This window comes from Molossus molossus, unplaced genomic scaffold (genome assembly GCF_014108415.1).
Source record: "Molossus molossus isolate mMolMol1 unplaced genomic scaffold, mMolMol1.p scaffold_m16_p_2, whole genome shotgun sequence".
Lineage (NCBI taxonomy): Eukaryota > Metazoa > Chordata > Mammalia > Chiroptera > Molossidae > Molossus > Molossus molossus.
In genome coordinates this window covers 119848310-119872601 of record NW_023425355.1, presented here as the reverse complement: position 1 = coordinate 119872601, position 24292 = coordinate 119848310, and the positions used below count along the sequence as shown (strand labels likewise).

Genomic DNA, 24292 nt, shown 5'->3' with positions numbered 1-24292 from the left:
CAGACTGACACATCCCTTCTTTTTAACTCAAGTGTCTCAAGGAGATTAAGACCTCTGAGGGAGGAGCCCGAGATATTTCTTGGGGTCTCAGTGAGGATGGTGACCAAAGACAGAGGGGACCACCCACCTCCAAACAGAAGGAATCACACAAAGCCTGACTCCACCAGCCATGTTATCAGCTCTGGGAAAACTTGGGTTGAGGGGCAGGTTACATACACCCTGAAGAGCCTTCTCACTTTATCCTTCAGCTTCTTACAGGTCAGCACAGAAGACCTGTGAGGCTCTAGAGCACTGTCTTCAGGAGAAGATGGGTGAGGCAATGTTCATCAGAGCCACTGCAGTTGAGTTTACCAGATGAAGCCACTCACATACCCCCTTTCTCCTAGATTGTGGTCCCTTATCATCCACCCTTCTGTCACATTCCTGCCTGCTACCACAGACAAGAGTGAGCATGTCTCAGTGTTGGGAGATTCCACAATGCACACAGGAACAACAGCATGCCCATAGTGAGACCTAGGGCGTCCAGGCTGCTCAGGTCTTCAAGGCTCTGGAGGAAACTACTTCCTCCTGCTGCCATCCTCTAATGGCTGGTAACCTGGAGGAGGCTCTGGCTGCTGGGACACTTGGTATTTCACAGAGTCCTCAGAGTGCCTGTTCATCTTTCCATGTCATCAGAGTCATCTCATCCAGGAAATCAGATGAAAGCTCTGACAGCCAAAAAAAAGGAGGGTAGTTCAGCTTCTTCAAAGTCCCTATCAGAAACTGAGAACTTACCTGAAACCATTTTAGATGAGAAGGTGGCTTTGTTGGTACAGTTCCTGCTGCACAATCATCAAATGTATGAGTCCATCACAAAGGCAGATGTGACTGATGTTGTTATCAAAGACTATAGGGATGACTTCCCCGAGATCTTCAGGAAAGCATCTAAGCACATGGAGCTGGTTTTTGGTGTTGATATGGAGGAAATGGAACCCACCAGCCACAGCTATATTCTTGTTAACAAACTAAACCTCACCTATGATTCAAGGCTGAGTAGTGATGGGGGGGGTGCCCAAGACCGGCATCCTGATAATTGTCCTGGGTTTGATCTTTATGAAGGACAATTATGGCACTGAGGAGGATATCTGGGAAATGCTAAATATGATGGGCTCATATTCTGGGAGCAATCACTTCCTTTCTGGGGAGCCCAGGAAGCTCATCACCAAAGATTTGGTGCGGGAAAAATACCTGGATTACTGCCAGGTGCCCAACAGTGATCCTCCATGCTATGTATTCCTGTGGGGTCCAAGAGCCCATGCCGAAGCCAGCAAAATGAAATTACTGGAGTTTTTTTCTTTTTCTTTCTTTCTTTTTTTTTTTTTTTTTACCAAGATCCATAAGTTTGACCCCATTTGCTTCCCATCCCAGTATGAGGAGACTTTGAGAGATGAAGCAGAGAGAGCTCTCGCTACAGCTACATCCAGGGCAGGCACCACTACCATGGCCAGAAAAAGTTCAAGTGCCAGATCCATTAGCTCCTCCTGCCCCTAAAGAAGTCTGAGGCGGATTCTTCACTTTGTCATTGTAGAGAGGCAATGGAGTGCTGGGTGTAACTCTAGGGAACACAGTATATAACATCTTTGTGTCCTTCTTCTATATGGTTAACATGGAGGTTTATCTTCTTTTTGGGGCAGTTGGTTTTCAAGTGTTCCTTTTAACATTTCCATTAGTTTCAGAATCTAAGTTTATGAATGATGCTGATCATTCATTTATTGCTACTTGTGAAATTTAAGAATACAAGTTTTGTTTGTAAATCAAATTGTGAAAATGACTGTTTTACTTTGTGTTCTGAAAAAGATAACATGACATTCAAATAGGCATTACCTTGAAACTGTCAAAGAACTCAGCAGTAAAATAGTTGGGTTCAAGAGAATGGACAATTCTTGTCTTCTCTTATCCTTTTTAATCTGCCGTTTTGTAAAATTAAATGACATATACATGCATTTGTTTAGCTTATTTAAGAATGTATGAAAAATATATCTTAATAAATTAGACCCCATGTACACTGGCTCATTTATTCCCCGAACATTAATTCAGCATATGTTCTTTGGAAAGCAATGTGTTAGTACTGCAGATGCTAGGATAAACAAGACTCACTACCCACCCACCAATAGAATTGGAGAGACAAGGAGCAGGAAAATGTAAAACAATGGTGGATATCTTTAATACTAAAAGAAAAAGTCAAAAGAAGTCAGGAGGTAGAGGGAGAGGTCCATGTGAGTGTAGTCAAGTGTAAAGGTCCTGAGACAAGGCAGGCTGAGGACCTGGTAACTGCAAGTCTTTCAGTGGAAGATAATTTTAAATTAAACTGTATGGTATACTAGATGAAGTTGTGGGAGTAGTGAGCAGGGGCCTGGAATGGAAAGTTTTTAGCAGATGCTTTGGGATCATGGATAAACCAGATCCCACCTGGGAGAAGAATGGAAGATATTCTGAATTCTTGTCCAAGTGCAGCTGAACATGGTGCACAGATGTGGTGTTTTATGAACATAATCTTCATGGAGTTTGTGAGAAATAAGGCTGATACTTTCCTGAGGTAAGATACCCAGAAACTGGCACTCTTTGTCCTGGGCTGAGAGATCCAGAGCTCTTACTATTAAAGGGACATTGTAAATAAGTTATGTTCAATATCATTTGGCAAACTAAGCAAGGCCTAGAATTTTGGAGGGAGTGAATGAATGAAAATAAGGATGCATTGTTGGAAGGGCAACTGGGAGGGAGGGAAGGAGTTGGTCCTTGACACAAATTCTAGGAGTTGAAAGTTGCAGCCAGTTGGGAAATCTCTCCCTCCACCCCATAGCCTATATTAAATAATATATCCTCTAATAAAGAAGCAGCCTGGGTCTCTGAATCACCTGGTCACAAAGATTTCCTACCAAATCACATCAAATTTTACGTGCACAAGAAATAAACCTTTGTTGTGTTAAACCAATCAGATTTTAGGTTTTATGATTTACATCAGCTAACAGTTATTTTATTAACAAATAAACAGGTTCTATTTATGTTGTTAAGCTTATTTTGAAATTTTAATGACAAAGCTATTAACAGTGCATATATTCTTGTTGCAAATATTTCTTATACACATAAATCTATCTGTTTCTTCCCATTACAACGTTCCTCCAAAATTAAACTTTCTCCTCAGAGGTAACTGAAGTAAAAATATGGTGTGTAGTATTTTTAAAATAATTTTAAGCACCCTGTCTGGTGTGGCTCAACGGTTGGAGCATCAACCCGTTGACGAGAGTTGCAGGTTCAATTCCAGTCAAGGGCATGTACCTCCATTGCAGTTTGGTCCCTGGCCCTGTTGGGGTCATGCAGGAGGCAACCAATTGGTGTGTCTCTCTCACATCTCTCTATCTCTCTCTCTCTCTCCCTCCCTCCCTCCCTCCCTCCCTCCCTCCCTCCCTCCCTCCCACTCTATCTGAAAATCTATGGAAAAATGTCCTCAGGTGAGGGTTAAGAAATAATAATAATAAAATTTTTAAGCTTTTTAATACATAGATATGGTATAAAATATATTGTGATTTTTATAATATAATGGGTAGTAATGCACATATTGTTCTCCCATTTGCCTTGTCACTTAATAAAGTGAAAGCAGCATCATTCCATAACAACACATATAAATCTAACTCATTATTTTACTCTCTAGGATTCTAAAATATGAATGTTCCATAATAACTATTCTCCTCCTGATGTATATAAAAGTAGATCCCATTAGTTTCTATGGTTAATTGAACCGAAATCAACAACTTTGCACATCAGTTTTTGGGAACAAAATGTGCCTAGGAAAGACAGAAATTGGAATAGAGAAGGTATGAAAATTGTAAATTTTTATAAATATTGTTTAAATATCATCCTACCAATCTACCCATTCTTATTTGCACAGATTAATGTATGAAATACGCTACACACTTCACATTCTGTTTTTTTAAACCTTTAGCTTTTGGTCAAATTTATATATTTAAAAATGTCTCACAGTTATGTTAATTTGTATTTCCTGATTTTCTAGCTAGATTGTGCAAAAAATTAACTTAATCTCTTGCCCATATAAAGCTAGATTTGTACAATGATGTTCTGAGTCACAGGATTACTCTGAACATGCTTTAAAATTCTGATGTCAACAAAATACTTTCTTTTTACAGTGAGAAGCAAACAGTTGATTAGAATGACCAGGTGCCAGAAAGTGGGGTCAGATAATCTCTGCTAGTGGGGCACATAAGGAGTATGGCAGGAGGGAGCAATTTCCAGAGTCCATGAGAAAAATTACCAGCAAAACCAAGTCCAGAGAGCTGAAGGCAGGCATCTGAATCTAGAGTTCAGCATCATGTGGAAAACTTATCATTAGGATAGAAGGTGGTGGATCAGGGTCAGACATCCAGGAATACTTACAGTACATGAGTAGGTTTGGAAAATTACTGACTCACCTCTGCCAGCTGGATAGATGAAAGAACCCAAAGTATATAAGACATCTTACCTTACCTTAGAATCCTCTAGACATTGTTGGGCAGAATATAGCTGGCTCCTCTGTATCACTTAGTGATGTTATTGATGGATTCTGGTAGAGCAACCTCTCTTGATGACCTTGGAAGCCCAGCGTACCCTTTGCAGTGTACCTGGGCTGGGAGCTATCTTTATGTCTCCTAAAGATGGCTATTTCATATCTTTACTTAGGTTACAGCTATGTGAATGGGTGAAGTTAGTGAATGATAATAGACAGTTGAGACAGGCCGGCTGTACCATAAGTAGAAAGGAGAATGGGCAGAAGAATGCCTTAGGAGCTAATCAGCTCAGTGACTGCAGGTAAAAGGTTAGGTGTAGATATGTCTTGAAAAACAATCCAGAGGGTGTCCCTAACTCAGACTGCTTTCTCACAGTTCCTGAATTTTTGGCACATCAGGTGGTGTCCTAGGGCTGTTTGCTGGACTTTGTTGTCACCAGATACTTCCTAGGATAGAGGACTGAGCCAAGGAGCAGACATTTGTAAAGTGATGGAGATGACACCTTTCTATGTTAAACTGATGAGGTGATGGAGATGTGTGCCATCCAATGAGGAAAGCATTATTTACCATATTATTGCTCGCCTATCCACCTCCAAGATGAGGATGTTAGGATCTGGGAAGGAGACATTGATGATCATATTCTCAGTGGTATTTTCCATGGGAATTCATGGAGACCCTATCAGGGCATATTCTGAATCAGTGAATGTTACCTCTGGTACTTTGATTGATTGACTGATTGCATCAAATATTGACTTCAAGTTATTTTTAGTTTACAATGCTTTCAACCATCATCAAACAACCCTTGTTTACAGACTTGTTCAGACTTGCGAGTGACAGGCATACCGACTAACATGGTCATAAGATTTTCAAATTCAGTCTTTTCAATTTAAGCATTGGTTGCTTTCATCTATTTGTATGTATATTTGAACCTCAAAATGCCCAAACATAAGTTTAAATGTTGTGATACATTTTATGAACAGTAGACATTTATTAAACGAGGAACAAGTCCTTTCAAAGCTTTGTGTGAGGTATGCAATTCTTCATTCAATATAGAAAATGGTGGAGATTCAGATATAAAACAACATATACTAACAGCTGAGCCTGAGTGATGTATTATTTCCTCAACAAGTACCAATGACATTTAAAAAATAGTGCATTCTTTGTTTAAGAGGCATTCAGAAGTTGTAATGGCCTTCTATACTGTATATCATTATTGATTTTTCACTTGAAGTTGGAAGCAAATTTTGAAGTGGCAAAACCAAATCTACCAAGATAATAAAAAATAGAGTAGCTCCATTCACTATTAGAGAGACTATAAAGACTTAAATACTTCACCTTTTTGACATTATGGCCACAGGAGAAAAGGCTTTCTTAGAAGACTGTTGTGAGTAAAATCCCTTACAGATGTGGCTTCAGGAACAATAGCAAAAATTTGCAGATTTCCTTTTCTTTTTTTTTTTTATCCTCACCCTAGGACATTTTTCCATTTTTTGTTCAGATAGAGCGGGAGGGAGAGAGAGGAAGAGAGAGAGAGAGAAACATCGATGTGAAGGGACACATCGAGTGGCTGCCACCCGCACGACCAACCAGGGCCGGGGACAAACTGCAACAGAGGTACGTGCCCTTAGCGGGAACCGAACCCGGGTCTCTCTGTACCACAGGCCGACGCTCCAACCGCTGAGCCAAACCGGCCAGGGCCAGACTTCCTTTTCTTTAGGTAGGTGTTAATAATTAAAGTGGTTAAAGTTAACATAAAGTTTGCATGAATCTGTGGTAGATGTTAGCTGTACTACCCATAATCTGCATAATGCAACTCAAATAGCATCTGATATTATTTTGTTGAAACTGAAGTAATTGTCACAAAATTATTCTTACTTCAGAACATATATTCTTTGAACTGAGTTATTAAAGGATTTTGGGGATTTTGTTAGCATTCAGAATTCTTCAATTCTCATTTAAAAACCTATTGGTTCCCTTTAACAAATGCAGTTGAAAGAAGCTTCAGTTTATTTGAAGTTCTGATAGCACATTTTAATTATGAAGAAAAGGTCCCAAAATTGTTGTTGACTTTTTAAAAAATAAGTCACCGAGCAAAGTCTACTTATTGCTTGTTCATACTTGTTAATATGTCTCCAGAAATAGCATTATATGCTTTGAAAGAAGAGCAGTGTTGTTAAAGCGCTTCATTGATTAAAGGAATTTGTTGAATATGTTAGAGAAATAATTGGTGAAAAATGTTTCCCTTTATGTGTCAAGGCTGTTCTTAAAAGGAACAACATTACTTATGAACAGAAAAAGAAATTCTGATTTGGAGTGGGTAATTATTATAAAATTTGTCAAGACTTTCATTTGAAATGAATTTTATCACTTGAAGAATTTGATTCAGTAACATGGATGTTATTGAATATTCTTCCAGCATGGAAGCAAGAAAAGGATAACAAATAATGACAATGTTCTTTTTTGTCTGTAAGTAATATTTAAAAAATGTTAAGAGATTCAACACAATCCTGAACAATGGAAAAGTGAGCTATGCATGAAAGAGGGTATTATGTGATTCAACAAAACAAATTTGAAGAGCAATTCTCAGAATTGTTAACTATGTCAGTACATTTTCAGTATACCAGCTCATAATGCTAGTGATGAGCATATATTCTCATCAATGAATTTTCAAATAACAAAATATTGAAACAAGTTGACAGTGACCACTGTTAAAGCTATGCTACAATGTAAATGGAAGACAGACTGAAAGTGCAAGGAATTTTATAAGCAAATTTTGTAAAACAAAAAACTGTTGAAGAGAGGTAAATCATCAAGGGAATATAATAAAAGAAAGAGATATATACTTTAGAAGTTTATAATTTAATTCAGATAAACAACAAATAATGGTATAGTACAAGTATGTCCCATGAAATATTTTTGTTCTTTTAATTTCAATGTGTATATTCATAGAAAATGTTATGGAGATTGTGTTTTCTCAAATTTCATATGTTGAAGTCATAATCCCAAGTACTTCAGAATGTGACTATATTTGGAGACAATATCTTTAGAGAGACAATTAAGTTAAAATAAGATCTTTAGAGAGGGTCCTAATCCAATATAACTGGTGTCCTTATAAGAAGAGAAATTAGGTCACCTATATACAGAGGGAAAACAATGTAAAAAACACAAGGAGAAATTGGGTCATCTACAAACCAAAGAGAGACCTAAGAAGAAACCAACCCTATTGACACATTGACCTTAGCTTCTAGGATTGTAAAAAAATAAGTTTATGTTGTTTAAGCCACCCAGTCTGTGGTACCTTTTTATGGTAGCCCTAGCAAACTAATACAGGTAGTTAAAATAATTAAAATGTAGGTGCCCTGCGTTTTTATCTGCTAAATCTGGCAGCCCTAGGTAAGGGATAACCAGAGGTAAAGCTACCTCATGCCCTATCTACCCTCAGGAAGTACAGGGATGTTGCTGCCTGTATGATGAACAAAAGATGGCTTCTAGTGCTCTCAAATGGTAGAGAACACATGCTTCTAATCTCACAAATACTTTTCCAGAGGACAAGAAAAAGGAATACTTTTCAACTCAGTTTCATGCTGACACAGAAAGCTGAAGAGAAAAGAACAAAGGAGGCCAACTTCTAGATCAATCTCACTTATGAACATAGATGCAAAAATTCTAGACACGATAAGAGTTTACTTAATCTATAATATATAAAAAGAATAATACACTGGGGGCAAGCTATCATATCATTAGTAAGTCAGTGTAAGAGAGAAAATTCATAAAATCATTTTAATGAAAAAAAAAAAAAAAGAACATTTGATGAATTTGGACATACATTCAGGATAAAAAGAAAAAGAAAAAAAATTCTCTTAGCCTAGTAATGAAAGAAAGTTCTTTAACCTGCTAAAGAGTATCAGTCATTGGTGAAATTTTAAAAGATTTTCATGTGAGACAATGATGTTCTAGATGGCTATTCAACATTGTATTGCAGATCTTCAGCTTCACAATAAGGCAGACAGTATAAACAAAATACAGTAAAATTGTACAGGATGAAACAAAATTGTGTTATTCACAAATGGTATGAATATGTGTCTGAAGAATCCAGCATAATAAAAAAAAAAAGTATTAGAAATAATGTTTTCAAGATATTAATTCCTTAAAACAAAATCAATTGTATTTCTACATATCAGGAAAAAGCTGAAATATAAAATTAAGAAATATAACCTGCAATAGGATTAAAAATGTCAAGTACTTGGAATATATCTAACACAATATGTATGTGACCTTCACAAAGAAATTTTGTAACCTTAATGAAAGAAATTATAAAATGCTTAAACAAATAGAAAGATGTACTTTTTCATGAATTGGAAAGCACAACAACAATCTTATTATATGATCTCCATCTTGCATTTATTATATATTTTAATTCTCACAATACCATATGAGATAGACTAGTGTTATTGCCTCAAGTTTAAAGATAAAGAAACTGTGGACTTATAAATTCAAGTAATTTGCCCAAGGTCATGTTGTAAGTAGAAAGGCAAAACTTGGATATATACTTCTTTGTCTCTAAAGTTTCCGATTTTTCCACAATACCACTGGAGTAATCAATGTTAATGCCCTGCCCAAATACCTTCAGATATCTCTTACCAGCTTTGTGCATCCCTTTCCAGATTTTTGCATGCTTTGTTGCAGAGGTGTCATACATTTAACACTCAGAAGATCACCTTGGGTGTTATAGTCTCCTTGTTCACACAGAGAATCAGAAACTGTAGTAATTTTATGTCCTTCCTATCCCCTCCAAGTCCCCAGGCGATCCATGACCTCCTTTCCAGCACAGAGAATTGGAGGTGCCTAGGAATTTCACATTCCCACATCCAATCCCAGAATGGTCCATAGTCAACAACACACAAGGTCCTTTGCCTCAAGGCCAAAACCTTTTGAGGTGTACTTTATACTCCAGAGATCCCTGTAGAATTAAACTGAGTCTGAAACCTCATCTGAAAGTATACACTCACTTGATTTCTTCCACTTTTCTACTCTGCCTCCTTCACTCCCTTAATAGTTTCTCCTGTGAGAAAATCCTTAATAAAACATTTACATCTGAAACTTTGGTTCATCTGGGAGAACATCATCTACTGAACCTACGTTGTAAGATATATTTACTCCAAATTCACAATCCAGATAGTAACCTCCAAATCAAGTGAATATGCTTATTACATAAAATACACTGTGAATGTGGAATTAGAAGTAATAATGTTAAATTATTATTCAATTATAATGATGCTTACATAATTCTTTTAGTGATCTTTTCCATGTAATTTTATCTACTTGTCTTTAAGTATTCTCCCTTGATAAATATTGGATCAGATAGTCTCAAGGCAGTGGGTCTCCAAAAGAGGCAATTTTGTCCCCCAGAAAACATTTGGTAAAATCTGGAGACATTTCCGGTTGTCACAACTGAAGTGGAGTACTGCTGGTGTTTCCAGTGTGTAGAAGCCAGGAATGCTACTAAAGAACCTACGATGTTTTGGACAGCCCCATACAACAAAAGATTATTTGTCTCAAAATATCAGTAGTGCTTAAATTGAGAAACCTTAATCTAAGTTCTCATCTGTCTCTAAAGTTCAGTGGACTATTCATTCTTAGTCTATTGTATGCCAGTTCATCATTTGGATGCAATCAATGCATTTTAAATTTATGAGAAACCAGTAAACTCAGTCAGGTAGCTTAATACTAAGCAGTTACTTACTGGTCTCTTTATAAAACTCAATGCTCAGTTAAGATAGACTACTTCTGCATGGATACGCATACACAGGCTTTGAAACCTAACATCAATGACTAGCTTGCTGTTGTAGAAAATATTTTTAAAAAAATGTGTAACAGAGGATAGAAATTACTTTGTGAAAGCAAATTCAAAGGTAATTTCTTTTATGTGGAGTGACATGGGCAAATTAAATAAAGGATGTAACATGCCATTTTATGACATATAATAATTATAGATAGTTTAATTAAAAAGCTGTATGAGCAGGATGCACTTTTGACTCTTTACTGTAATCTCAGTAACCAAGGGAAACTCACTTAATACTCTCAATTTACTGTTCTTAATAGAGCAGGTTTCCAATGACAGTTGCCATGTTATAGGTTTTTTAAAAATTAAATTTATTGGGGTGACATTTGTTGTTATAGTTTTATAGAACAGTGAACACATTAAAGGTAGCTTGTGATTAGTTCATCTGCTATCTTTACCAAAACAGTTCTTATTTCAATTTTTTACTTAACATTTATCATGTTTATTGTGAATTGCACGTGTTTAGTGTGCCATTAAAACACCCTAAATTAAATGGAGTAATGCTACACTGTCTGCTTCTGTCTTTTATCCACTTTAAAAGCTTACTTGCTTTATAATGAAGCATAATGTAGAGACAAATATGGGAGCAAATGAAGAAAAAATATTAAAATCACATGATAAAAGTAATGCCACACATTGTATAAATAATTTCTTTGTAAGAAACACTCATCTTTTAAGGCACAGAAAAACATATGGAAGGACAATATATTTTGGATTAATGACAAAGTACATAAAAGTGGACAAAGAAAAATGAAATAAAGATGTAAAAGCTGGATTCCAAAGGTAGACGCTTGGTTCTGTAGGCGGGCTTATTCTTCTTTGCAGGTTTACAAAAAGAATGTAATGTAAATAAAATACAATAAGCCTACAGGGCTGTAAAACAACTCCATGGTAAGATGGATTAGGTTAAGAAATTGCTTTACTCAAATTCAGCATAGCAATGGTATAACGAGTTCTCATGGGACAAATGGAAAATCCCTCACTGCTCTTGTGTTCACACTATAGGAGCATTTAAGTTTTTGGAAATCAAGACTAGGATATGTTTTGTGTGTCTTTCTCCACCTACTACTTGATATATTTTTATCATCATGTTTCTTTATAGTTCAGCAGGATTTTGTACCTTGAAGATCAAGAATTAGAAACGAAGGGATAAGTTCCCACAAGACAGAAAGATATAATATAGCAATACTATGGTCTAAATGTTTGTGTTTCCCCCACATTCATATGTTGAAATCCTAATGCCTAAAGTGATGGTATGAGGAGGTAGAATCTTTGGGAGATAATTAGGCCCTGAGGATTGAGGCCTCTTGAATGGGATCATTACCTTACAAAAGAGACTCCACAGAGGTCCCTGGTGCAATCTACCATATGAGGTTCCAACCAAAAGTCTGCAACTCTGAAGAGGGCCCTCCCCTAGCCATGCTGGCACCTTGACCTTGGAATTCCCAGCCTCCAGAACTGTGAGAAATAAATTTCTGTTGTTTATAAGCCACCCAGTCTGTGGTATTTGGTTATAGCAGCCCAAATGCACTGAGACAAGCAGTATTCAAACTATGTATTTTTTTCTTATATTTCTCATGATCCATGGAAAAAATAGCCTACAAATTTTTTTATTTTAAATTTTTTCCTTTATTGATTTTAGAGAGAGAGAAAGTGAGAGAGAGAGAGAGAGAAAGAGAGAGGGAGAGAGAGATAGAAACATCGATGAGAGAGAACATCGATTGTTTGCCTCCTGCATGCTTCCCACTGGGGATTGGGCCCACAGCCTGGGCATGTGCCCTGACCGGGAATTGAACCAGCGAGCTCTTGGTGTATGGGTTGATGCTCAACCACTGGCCGGACTACAAATTCTCATGAACAATACCTAGCACATTGATTATATAGTTCAATACCTTTACTACTCAAGTTAATATTTAAATGAAAATACTTGAGTATTTTAAAGAAAGAGTTAGCCATCTTTTTTATATAAGAAAAAAGTAGGGCTATTTATAGAGTGCACATAAAGTCTGGAGATGTAAAAAGGTAGATAGATTATAATAAAGGATATCTTTACTCTGTAAAATAGGGAAAAAATGCCATCTGTGTTTCTACACTTTATGGACACTTATATATATCAATCTGCAAGATATATTACTAGTTGGGGGGGAGCAAATTACAAAACAATATTCACTGCTATATTATTACATTTACATCACAGTCAATTGCACCTTTATATCCACATAGAATGAACTCATAATGAAGTTACATGGCGGTAGGGATGAGAGAGAGGATTGAAGAGAAGTCAAGAGATAAATTTTTTTTACTGAATGTTTGAAATTTTTACAGTGCGAAAATGGTAATAGAGCACCATTTCAACATTTTAGCTTTTATCAGTAACAAATTACTTGCAAACACCTCACACCTTACCTTAATGCTCCAGTCACTGAGTACAAGGGTGGATTGGTTTCTCTTGAAGTGTTTGGGCTAATTGACAGAAATTGAGGTGCTAATCCTCCTTCTGGCAAGACCCTGAGCTAATCACCATTTCCCTAAACTTCAGGCTCCCCATGCATAAAATGACAATTTTAAGGTCTTGTCCTGCTTTACTAGTTTAATGATTTGTTGACGGATCAGAAGTCAGGTAAAAGCATGTGTCAACTCAGTGGTCCTATGCTAGTTCTTAAAACTCTTCAGTTCATGGTTGCATCATAATATCCTTATGAGAAAGTGAAAATCAGCACTACTGGTAAAAGACTGTTTCCACTGGGACATGGACAAGGTTATGTACGTAGTGTGTATACACAAGGCCACACCACAACTGAAAATAGGACTTATGATCCCTCCTTGTCAGTGATTTTTGTTTTCTTATCAATGGTGTCCTCAGGCCACCATTATTACCCTACCTTGTGAACAAAGATTGCTGAGAATCTAATTGCTGAACTGTTCTTCCTTCTTGACAAGATACAGTCCAAAACAGGACTCCATAATCTCCCCCTGGGAATATCAAGCACAAACCCAGACCTATAAACAGCCCCTTTTTAATCCCCATTACTGAGATGCCCCAAGGTTCCCCATGGAGTATGTTTTCATTTGCTGCAATCTAATAAATAGACCTGACTTTGTTGGAATACAGGTGTGTTCCAGGCTGTCTTTACTGAATGTTGACACTTCTTTTTGACAATCAAAAATATCATTTAGCCCTGGCCGGTTTGGCTCAGTGGTTAGAGCGTCGGCCTGCGGTCCGGAGAGACCTGGGTTCGGTTCCCGCTAAGGGCACGTACTTCGGTTGCAGTTTGTCCCCAGCCCTGGTTGGTCGTGTGGGAGGCAGCCACTCGATGTGTCCCTTCACGTCGATGTTTCTCTCTCTCTCTCCCTTCCTCTCTCTCCCTCCCATTCTATCTGTACAAAAAGTGGAAAAATATCCTCGGGTGAGGATAAAAAAGAAAAAAAAATATCATTTATGTAACATGAACTACATCTTCTGTCAAAAGATACTCCCTTTAGTCAAGAAAACTTCCTTATTTTGAAATGCTATTGAAATAAAACACACAAATAATAGAAAGAGGCAATAATCCATCTTCTTTTATTTTTCTTTATTGATTTTTAAAGAGAGAGAAATGGAGAGGGAGAGAGAGATAGAAACATTGATGAGAGAGAACATCGATCGGTCGCCTCCAGCATGCCCCCCACTGGGGATTTGGTCCACAACCTGGGCATGTGCCCTGACCAGGAATTGAACCAGTGACCTCTTGGTGCATGGGTTGATGCTCAACCACTGACCACACTGGCTGGGCAATAATCCATATTCTTGGAGATAGCCTTCTTTATATTCTCAAATTATTATCACATTCCTCAAACATATATCACTTCGTTGATTATCTAGGCCTTTCTTTTACAGATAGCTTTAACATATTCGCAAATTATAGTAAATTGCATTTAGAAATGTTACATATATCATATTGCTGTGTAAAACAAAATTACTCCCAAATTGAGTGACTTAAAGCAAGAAACATTTATTATCTCACAGTGTCTGTGGGTCAGTAATTTGAGAGTGGCTTAGCTGGGTAGTGCTCGGTGGTTTAGTTTTCTTATGAGGCCTTGAATCTTTCTGAAAATCTCTTGGAGACCTGAATAAATGGCTCAATGTAAATTAATTTCTTAGAAATATATTTTCATATTGACAGGTATGCCAGTGAATAATTGTAATCCATTCACAGGCATTTTAGTATGTGTGTTCCCTAAATACACTGTCACATGAAGTCTTCCTAATAACTGTGAATTTATTTTTTCAGATGAATAAACTGAAGCTTAGAGAATTTAAATGGCTTACCCTTTATCATACAGCTATGGGAAAGTAGAATCAGAGTATAAAAACAAATCTAACACCCCAAACAGTGCTTTTCTGTCCAAGGTCAGAGTTTCCACAGAAAATAAAATAAATTTTTTAAATAAAGGAGAAAGAAATAGGGATATTCATTAATTGGGCCCTTATTGGATATCATGAAAGTCTACATATATCTCATTTAATCAAGTTCATTCTTTTGTTTAATCAAGTCTGTTTACAAATACTAGTCCAGAAATCTCTCCCCATTGGTAAAAATTATATTTAAAAGATTTTTTAAATAAGCAGTGAACTCATGTCACCAGGACTGGCAAAATTCTCTCATGCAGATGTGACTACTGAGGTTCAAAGGGGAAGTCATTCTATTTTGTCGCAGAGTCTTTTGCCTCAATTTTCTATGTTCTTTTCTTCCTGGATACATTTCTATCTCATTTTTTTTCTTCTGTGGAACAGGAAAGATCAAATATATGTTATTTATGCCTTACAATAAAATATTATATTTCTTCTCAATTTTGGCATTTTAAGGAATTTTGTTTCTAACGGTGTCTATTTGGAAGGGAGCCGGAAGGAAAGGACTCAGAGAAAGGTATAGCAAGTAGGATCTAAAACTTATTTAACGTGAAAAAGAAGATTAAACTGCACTTAATTTCAGATATTACTTGCAACACTGAAAAGTATAGATATCAGAGAAAGAAGAAATAGTAGAAATGTAGTTTATGTAAAATTATACTAAGCAGGGTTACTTGGATGACTCTCATGTGCAGTTTTAAATATATGTCAAATGAAGCTGTGCACAATTTCTTTAATCACAATATTAAACATTAATCTGAAAGTGTAGTGGAAATAATTCAAGATTTGGAGTCTGAAATAAATGAGTTCAGGTTCTACTTTTATCACTACTAATAATGAAACCTTGGACAACTTGTCTGTGACTCTGTTTGTTTATCAGTAAAATGGGAATAATAATAGTTCTTTCCCCCAACCCTGACTGTGATAAAAGTTAGAGTTAATGTAGATAATTTTCCTAGTACACAGTAAAAGCTCAGGAAACGGGCTTTAATCATTCTTAGTTTATATTCATTTATTTGCCTGTCGAGGGGAAATGTGCTATTTTAGGAGAGCAAGAGACAGAGAAATGGTTCCCCACCCTTCTGAGCTACTCAGTTCTTAGATCTCCAGTACTTGGACCTCCACATCTTTTTAGGCCAACTTATTTATGCAATAAGTGCTGAAGCCCAAAGCAGCTTTGAGGAACATGTCTCCTTTCTTCAGTATCAAGAAATAATCTTCTTTGTGAGATGTTTCTAGGGGTCAAGTAGGCTTACCTCAATTATGTTTCTGGTTAGTAGACTACACATTTTAGATTTTTATTTTCTCAAATGTAAGCAAAGCTTCCCAAATGAGTTCCCAGTTTAGAATACTAAGGCACTTTAGCTAGCTTGATAAAATAGATATATGTGTGTATGTTTGTGCTTTCAATCTTTGCTGAATATAAAGTTGATAGACAAGAAAAATCCTTTTAAACTTTGCAAATATAAGCCTTTATTTGCTGAAAGCCAGAAAAATACCCCATAAAAATATGTAAGTAATTCTTAATCAGTGTTTAAAAATTATTTTGTATAAACAGCTGCCAAAAATAAATGATATATTGATAGATCTTTATAGACTAATATTTATATTACTTGCATGTGCTTAATCATGAGCTGTGAGGAAATGGAAAAATAAACATCTCACTGCCCCAAAACCTTATAAAAGACTGATTATTGCAAGTCAGTAGAGGCCAGTTTATTTTAGCAGTAGGAAACTCTAAAATCTGGCCTGTTTGAAGACACAAAATTTGAGAAACTTTAAAAGAAGTTGCCCTCTCCAAGCTGTCAGTGGGAATTCACCAACTTATGGGGACTCAGCTCAGCTCCACACAGTCTTATGTTTTACATTCTTTGCTTATTCAGTTTAGACAGACCTTTATACAAGGAGTGTTTTTTGGCTTTTCCCCAAATCCCACCTCTGTGAACTTCCCTTGCAGTGTTGGAGCTTTAAAGGTATATTACAATCAGTCCACGTCTCTTTCTTCCTCCAAACCAGTGTATAGAGTACACTTCAGCAGGGAGTTCACCCTGAAATATTCACACATCCTAAGCCATCATTACCCAGGATTCAAACTAGCCTGAACAGTGTTATACTCCCAACAGTTCTGCACAATGCTGCTGTGAACATTCTCCTCAGATCCTCCTAAATTCTCTGTGGTAATCATGTAAACCTCTGTTTATTTCTGTGGTGATAGCACAATTCAGGCTAATCACTCTGAATCAGAAATTTGGATCTTAGTATAGCAGGGAGATCACTGGAATTACCTATAGCAAACCAATTATAAAGAATGAAATGAAGAACTAGAAATACAAATGAGGTTCTAAGTAAAAAAGTACTAGAAATTTGTAAGCTGGACTTCATTAAAATGTAGTACTTCTCCACAAAAGACAAGATTAAGAGAATTGGAAGGGAAACCACAGAGTGGGAGAAAATATTTGCAAAAGATATGTCTGATTAAAGACTGTTATTTCAAATTACAAAGAACTCTTAGGATTCAACAAGAAAACTAACAACCCGATTAAAAACTGGGCCAGCCCTGGCGGGGTAGTTCAGTTAGTAAGAGCATTGTCCTAATATGCCAAGGTTTCGGATTCGATCCCCGGTAGGGACACTTACAAGAATCAACCAATGAACGCATAAATAAGTGGGACAACAAGTCTATGTTTCTCTCTCTCTCTCTAAAATCAATATATTTTCTTTAATGGGCCAAGACCTTAACAGACACTTCACCAAAGAAGATATACAAGTGTCAGATAAGCATATGGAAAGATGTTCCACATCATATGTCATCAGGGAAATACGAATTAAAATAAGTGAGATACCATTACACACCTATTAGAATGGCCAAAATCCAGAACACTGACAGCAAGTGCTGGTGAGGATGTTCTGCACAATGTAACTTCCTCTCAATTTTGTCGTAAACCTAAAAATTCTCTAAAAAAATAAAATCTTTTAAAAAGTAGCATAAAAGAATTGAAGTTCTAGCTAGACCTTAATGTTGGGTATATTTGTTGGAATGGAAATTTCTGAAGGTCTTATTGATAAATGTACCATCCACATCCTAATATTGTGGCTGGCATATAAAAGGAACTGAAGTGAATTGAAATTCTTCTTGATCCAAAACAAATTCCTTTTCTAGAAAAAAAAACTGACCAAAGTTTATGGAAATCTAAGTGCAAATATAATTTCTATTCTGATGCCAGAGAAGGCCAGGTGTTCAGACTGAACCTCTTGCCAAAAACAACCAAAACTACCAGATGAAATATAAAAAGTAACCTTTTAAAAACATGGCCGAGCTTATAAAACAGAAAAGAATGATCAGGCAAAATTGAAGTGAAAACTGGAACCAGATAATTAATCTGAGCATGAAAGCCTATTTTGCCCTGAGGAGATTTATTGAATTTGACTTTGAGTTTTCAAAATCTTGGTTTAGGATACAAAGGGTAAAGTGCAGGTCTGCCAGAAGCTGAAGACTTATAGGAATCTTCCCCTCATAAATCTGGGCTACCTGTCAGGGTAAGCAAAAACTAGAGTTAAAGCTGCCCACACTGTGCCCACGCTGTACCCACCCTCAGGAACGATAAGGAATGTTGCTGCCTGGGTGATGAGCAAAAGGTAGTTTTTAGTGCTCTCATATTTCAAGAACAAATGATTCTAATCTCATATACACTTTTTCAGAGGATGACAAAAAGGAACACTTCTCAGCTCAGTTTCATGCTACCAGACCCCTGGTACAGAAAACTGAGGAGAAAAGTCAACATATAGGTCAATATCACTCATGAACATAGATGCAAAAATTCTAGACATGATAATAAATGGAATCTTTAATATATAAAAATAATAGTACACTTGGAGCAAATTAATTTACCATTAGAAAGCCAGCTAATGAAATTATATCAGATGGAAATTTAATATAATTATTTTAATGAAAGAAAGCATTAGATAAAATTTAACATACATGCAAGATTTAAAAACATAGTGTACACTTAAAATTTTGTTAAGAGGTAGCTATTATATTATGTTCTTTCTACAAAAAAAAATTTAATTCTACTAGCAACCTAGGAATAGAAAGAAAATTTTTTAATCTGCTAAGGAATGACATTTTAAAAGATTTTCATTTGAGATAAGGATGCTCTTACACAGCTATTCAATATTGCATTGCTGGTTCTCTCTTCCACAGTATAGCCTTAAGGTAAGAAATTTAAGAAAACCAATACAAGTACAGATACATTTTTATGTATTGAAAAACTCTACGTTGTCAATATATCAATGCTACCCAAATTGTTTTATAGAGTCAATGGAATCCCAATCCAAATCCCAAAACTATTATTGTGAAATATAAAAAGTTGATTCTAAAATTTACATGGAGGAGAAAAGTGGTAAGGAGAGTCAAGACTATCCTAGAGAAAAACAAGGTACAGAAAATGCCCGACTGGGTATTGAGGTTTATTACAAACCTAGAGTAATCAATAATATGTGGCATTGGATTACCCAGCTGGAATGGCTCAGTTGGTTGAGCATCCTCTTAGGCACCAGAAAGTCCCAGTTTGATTCCTGGTCAGGGCACATGCCTGGGTTTTGGGCTCGATCCTCAGTGGTGGGCATGCAGGAGGAAGCCAAGAGATGTTTCTCTCTCATCAATGTTTCTATCTCTCTTTCCTTCTCCCTTCCTCTCTCTCTAAAATCAATAAAAACATACTTAAAAAAAAAAAAGAATACGTGAAATTGGTGCTTGGATACCAAATAGACCAAAAAGAATAGAATAGAATAGAAAACACAGAAACAGACCAATTCATATATGGGCACTTGCTATATGAAAAATGGGGGCAAGGAATATTTGCTGATCAGCAGGGAAGAATGGATTCCTTGAGAATATTGCTAGGTTAATTTGGATTTCATAGATAAAAAATAAAAAAAAATTAGAAACACTTCAAGGATATCTTTTCTCACTACTCTGATTCAATATTGTTTTGTAAACTTCAGCTAGTTCAATAAGGCAAGAAAAAAGTATACAGTTTGGAAAGAAATAAAAACATTGCTATTAAGCAGACGACAATGATTGTCTATACATAAATCATGAATATCTTAAAAACAAAACAAAACAACTCTTGGAATCTAAAGCAAATTTAGCAAGGTCTCAGAAACAATGTCAATGTACTAGACAATTGCTTTCCTATATACCAGCCATAAACAATTTGAATTTTAAATTAAGAAATCTGTACTTTTTATAACAGCAACAAAAAATAAAGTGATTGGGTATAAACCTAACAAAATATGTGCAGGATATGTATGTGAAAACTGCAAAACACTGATGAAAGAAATCAAAGTAGATATAAATAATTAGAGAGAAAATCTGTGTTCATGTATTGGAAAACTTGATATAGTTTAAATGCCACTTCTTCCCAATATGATCTAAAGATTTAGTGTGATTCCAATAAAACTCTCCTTAAGCTTCTTTTATTATAAGATATCTACAGACATATTCTGAAATTTATATGGGAAGGCACACTTGCTAGAACATCAAAACAGTTCTGAAAAGGAAGAACAAAGCTGGATCAATTTTAGGATCTACTATAAAGCTACAGTAATCAAAGCAGTGTGTTAAAATATATATGTTTTTTATTTTATTTTTGCCTATCAATAACACAAATTAAGCAACTTAAAACAACATCATTATATTAGCTCACTATCTGTAGGTCAGAATTCTAGGCATAGCATGGATAAATTCTCTGCACAGGGTCACACAAGGCTAAAATCAAGTTGTCAGTCAGGTGGTGTTCTTATCTGGAGCTCAGCATTCTCTTCTAAGCTTATGAGGTTGTGGTGAAATTCAGTTTGTGCAATTTAGGGATGGGTCTCTGTTTCCTTGTTGGCTATCAGTAGGTGGCCCTTCTTAAGGTTTCCCATATTCCTTCCTGTGTGTCCCTTCTATCTTCAGAGCCAGCAATAGAGATACTTACCCTCACTTTTCAAATCTCCTTTACCAAGAAAAGCCCCATCCCTTTTAAGGGTACAATTAATTAGGTTAGACCTACTGTTATGAACTGATTTGGTGTTCCCCTCAAATTCATATGTTGAAGCCCTAACCTCCAATGTTATAGTATTTGGAGATAGGGCTTTTAAGGAGGTGTTAATCCAGCTGAGTGTCCATGCTGCTGCCATATTTTTCTGTTAGTTTGATAATCACATTCTTACTCCACACAGTGGTGCACTTTATTTTAATGTCTCCATCAAATTGATAATTGGAAGTGATATGTTACTCTAAAATTAGAAAATTTGTCCACAAACAGTTGTTCAAGGAGCTAAAAACACATTTTTCAGTTGACATGTGAATGGGGAAATTAACTCAGCCAGCAACATGACATAAGAAACACAGTATATTTATTTTGAGCATTTTGAGAGGCAGCTGATCTCCATTTCACTTGTATTTACCCTGTTACACTGGGACCCCTAGCTGGGAACCAGCCACTACTACTCTTACCAAAGAGCTCCCAGTCTATCTCTGTATCAAACAGCAGACTGGAGGAGCCTGCAGAACTTCCAAGGTACATCTTCTGTACTATACACCATGTGGAGCAAAAATAGGCCTTTTTGTGAGGGGAAAACCTGCTGCTCTATATGTGAATGAGCTAGGTATTATCAATACATGTCTTTGGAAACAAGGATGCCTAAATATAACAGCCAATCTGTCACTTGGAAGGTTTCCCAAGATATTTACAGCACGATCTTCAGTTTAAAGAATGCCACCTCTTCCACATTCTCTTGAACATCTGCTAGCTCCAGCAGGATCTGGTCAGAGAGCAGAAACGTGGTAGGAGAGTCAGGAAATGGCAACAGGACTTGAAGCATCCTGATGGAAGGATTGGGCTATATCATAGGGTTACAGAAGCTCTTTCGTGCCTGGTCCTGAATTATATATTTTGTTTATTTCTGATCAAATAATGGCACCCTTGCAGAAATTCACTTCACCCATTCACTGTGATCATAGACGATCAGAAGCCTCATGACATGGCCTTCATTCATCTCTGAGGTGGCGCACACTAACATTTTCACAGAGTAAATGAAGAGAATGTATTGAAACTAGAGATTCTCTTATAAATAAGTGTGATATCTTCTGGAGCATTGCCTAAGTGTAGATTGAGTATAAATGGCCTTGGGCAGAGTATGCACATAATTCATTAGGTGGGAGATGAAATCCACCATTTTACTATTAGAAACATACTGAGATTCATTTTTTCTCTTTATAAGAAAGCTTCTCATGACAGATGAGAATCAATCATCTGATCAAATGCATTTTCTGCCTTTAAAACAGCACAGTGCTAATACCTTTCCCTTCTTCTTCTTTATAACTGTGACTTTTTATAACACACATTTTGTTGCTGGTAGAGAGAAACCATGGACTCTGGCTTCAGAATGAGCAGCACAGTTCCAGACATTTATTAGAAGTATAACATATTATATACATATATTAGATCCTCTGACCTTAACTACAACAACTCAATCACTTATTCCCATATTTAAAAAAAATATTTTAAAGTCTAACACTTCAAGGGTGAGATTTTAATTCAGTACAATGGAGAATGATATTTTCAAAGTATCTGAACTCTGAAAATTATATCTGAACAGCATCAATCTTCTGAACACTTTCTGATTCTTTCCAACAACAACAAAAAAAGTAGTTTTCTTAAAATTTCCAGAGATGAACTAGCACACATGTGCACACACACACACACACACACACACACACCTATATAGGCTATATTGTATTAACACATGCCCAGAAGGGAAGGTTCAGTTTTTGTGTTTGTTTGTTTTTAAATGTATTCAGGAAAATTTATTTTCAGAAAGGAAAAGGAACAAAAAATCTCCAGCTTTACTCAGGGATGTTGAAAATGCAATGAACATAGGCATAGAGAAATTGACATTAAAAAAAATTGATTACAACAAACTAATGACGATTCCAAAATGACGACAGAGTGAATGGAAGCTACACAGACCATTTCCCAGGATCAAACTAGAATTACAACTAAAATAAAGACAAATTGTCGGGAAAAAGCAACAGAAAAGCAGCTTGTGAGGACCATATAACCAGGGACACTGAATCGATCCTGGTAGGATTGGGGAGGTGCAAGAGGGGGGCTGCGAGCCCAAAGACAGCAGTGGTCTTAGCTGTGAGCAGCGCCCTTGGGGTTAAACTCCCAAGCCTGCTCCACAGCGTAAAGAGCTGGGACAGAGCACTGAAATAGCCACAGCTACACACCTTGGGCTCCAGCAGAGGGAGGGCAGACTGGAACTGCGTGGGGACACTCAGGATTTGGAGGGTGCTCAGAGCTTTTGCAGAGTTGTGGCCACGCAGGATGGTGGCCATCTTACTCTTTCCTGGGACTCTGGGGAGAGGAGACGGCCCCTCCACTGAAGATTCAAGCCCACTCAGGTGGGACATAGAAATGCAAATTGAGGCTCATTAACAACCAGCATCCGCCCCACCCTTGGGAAATTCCCTCACACTGAACACCTGAGGGAATTTTTCATTCAACCGAGAACCCAAGGCTCTTCAAGTAACCCTGAAAAATAGCCTCCAGGCAAAAAGCAAGAGGATAACTGAACCTATCCTGGGCTTGCAGCTCTACCCAGGCAACTAAGAAATGACAGTGGTGTTTAATGTGGGTCCTCCCATGTTCATCCAAACCCAGTAGGGGGAGCCACAAACAGCAGAACACCAACACCCACAGGGAAAATTAGGCAAGCTCCAAAACCCACGAAGATAGCCAAAATGGTGAAACAAAGAAACAAATCCGAAATGAAAGAACAAGAGACCTCTACCAAAGATGAGATAAATGAAATGCAGTTAAGCAAGTTAACAGAACTAGAATTCAGAGCCATGATCTTGAGGAAGCTCAACAGCATGAGTAAGGACATCAACACCATGAGTAAAGACATAGAAACATTGAAAATCAACCAATTGGAAATGAAAAACCACCAAGAAGAAATGAAGAATGACATAGCAGAAATAAAGAACACATTGGAAGGACTACACAGCAGAGTAGAGGAAGATGAGGACCAGATCAGTGAATTAGAAGACAGGGTAGAAAAAAATGAACCAATCAGAAAACCAAAAGGAAAAGACAATTAAAAAACAGGAAGACAGCTTAAGAGAACTGTGGGACAACTGGAAACATAATAATATTCACATAATAGGAGTCGCCGAAGAGGAAGAAAATGGGCAAGGGTTAGAGAATATATTTGAAGAAATAGTGACAGAAAACTTCCTTAATTTGATGAAGGAAGAAGGCATTCAAGTCTAAGAAGCACAGAAAGCCCCAAGTAAGAAGAACCCAAACAAGCCCACACAAACACACAGAGTAATTAAAATGCCAAAAATTAAAGACAAAGAGAGAATCCTAAAGGCTGCAAGACATAAGCAACATGTTACCTACAAAGGAAACCCCATAAGGCTCTCATCTGACTTCTTAACAGAAACACTACAGTTCAGAAGGGAAT

At 36.8% G+C, this 24292-nt stretch overlaps 1 pseudogene; it reads left to right on the top strand.

Moving 5' to 3' along the window:
- Positions 1-451: 451 nt before the first annotated feature.
- Positions 452-1530, top strand: LOC118635485 (annotated as a pseudogene).
- Positions 1531-24292: the final 22762 nt, after the last annotated feature.